At 42.6% G+C, this 1,814-nt stretch overlaps 1 non-coding gene across 1 annotated transcript; it reads left to right on the plus strand.

The window, feature by feature from the left end:
* The first annotated feature begins 1,041 nt into the window (after positions 1-1,041).
* Positions 1,042-1,147, plus strand: LOC118482319. The gene has a single exon (XR_004868363.1). It is a non-coding gene; the product is annotated as a small nucleolar RNA R71 (small nucleolar RNA).
* The last annotated feature ends 667 nt before the right edge of the window (positions 1,148-1,814 follow it).

The raw sequence follows: 1,814 nt of genomic DNA on the forward strand, positions 1-1,814 counted from the left end.
TTCAAGCGGACCGAAGTCGTACATATCGTATAGATCGCCAGGTAGCACACTCATGCTTGCCCCGTAGTCCAACAATGCGTGAGGGATCTTTAATTTTCCCACACGAATAGGCACGATTGGTGCTCCATGCTCTCTGTCTGTTTCAACCTCGGCATCCTTTTCCAAACCTGCATTCACTTGACAAGAAGATGTTAAAAATGTTTCATTGAATTCTCTATTAGGAACGGTACTTACCACATTGATGTTAACACTTTTAATGTTTTTGGGATTTATCACCGTGTCACTTGGTAGCTGGCCTTTTGCTTTCTTCAAAATTGCCACTTCACTCGCAAGTTGACCCATTTGAGTAGTCAGAGTTTGAATAGCTTTATCACGGGCCTCATCCTTTTGCATCTGAACTTCATCACGTTGATTCATTCGTTGCATTTCGACTTGCATCGCCTTCAACATTTCCATTACTTCGTTTCCACCCGAGGACCCCCCTTGTTCTTGACCCGTTTGATATTGCCTTTGGTATCCTTGGTTGTTCCCACCTTGATATCCACTTTGGTTATTGTAAGGTTGGCGTGAACCATAATTACCTTGATTACGTTTGCTTGATTCGAAGGGTTCCCATAATGAAAATTTGGGTGCTTCCTCAACCCGGGGTGGTAAGTATTAGAATTCATGTTGTTATAATTTCTACCACCCCCTCCTTGACCTTGAACGGCATGAACTTCTTCATATTGCCCTTCCACCATTCCTTGGCAATTTTCAGCCGCATGACCTATTTCATTACATAATGCACAAACATCATAAATTTGGTTAGTGGTTTGAACATTACCGTCATCCATTGCGTGCACTTGAGGTCGGGCAATGGCCGGTCGTGCTCTCCTCGATGCTTGAGCTTTTCTTTTTGATGTAGTTGCCATGCTCTCCAAAAACTCCCAATCACCATTCTCGTAATTTGTACCAAAAGTCCCACCGGTGATAGACATTAAATCATGAGCATCTTCAGCACTCAACCCCTCGTGAAAAGCATTCATTAATTCCCACAATTCAATTCCATGGTGAGGGCAATTTTTGATCATCATATTGAAACGCTCAAAAGCCTCATGAAACATTTCACCATCTTGTTGTTGAAAGCTCCTCAACCCTTTTCTAGCATCATTCATCTTTTGAGCAGTGTAAAATTCATCCAAAAAGGTTTGTTGCATTTCCCCCCATGTATATATAGATGTTGAAGGTAATGTGTAGAATAATTTTTTCGCCTTGTCTTCCAAAGAAAATTGGAATAGTACCAATATAATATCATCGACTGAGAATCCTTGACTACCAAGAGTGTTGCAAATCGAGTCATAAGCCTCCAAATGAAAGTAAGGCTCCTGTGTTGCTAAACCCTTATATTTTGGCAAGCTTTGCAATGAGTTAGTCCTCACTTCAAATGTCCTCCCTTGATCATTGTGAGGAATGACTACCGGTGAAGGATTATGAGTGATTACCGGCCTAAAATGCGCTTCAATGCCCCTCACATTTTCTCTAAGATGCCTTCTTGGTACACCCACACGACCCCTTGGACGCATAGGACCCATTGGTCTTGGCATACGCTCTTGTGGTGCCAATGGTTGTTGAAATTGTTGTTGCGACATCGATGGGTGTTGAATAGGCCTTTGAAATTGTTGTTGAACATTCGGTGGACGAACTTGTTACAATGGTATGGGACGTTGCACTTGTGGCCCTTGTGGCCTCGGCCGAATGTGTTGAGGTATGAGTTGTTGTTGTTGCACTCCACCAACATTGGTAATCACTTGCATTTGACCTGCATATACCCGAAT

This window comes from Helianthus annuus, chromosome 9 (genome assembly GCF_002127325.2).
Source record: "Helianthus annuus cultivar XRQ/B chromosome 9, HanXRQr2.0-SUNRISE, whole genome shotgun sequence".
NCBI lineage: Eukaryota > Viridiplantae > Streptophyta > Magnoliopsida > Asterales > Asteraceae > Helianthus > Helianthus annuus.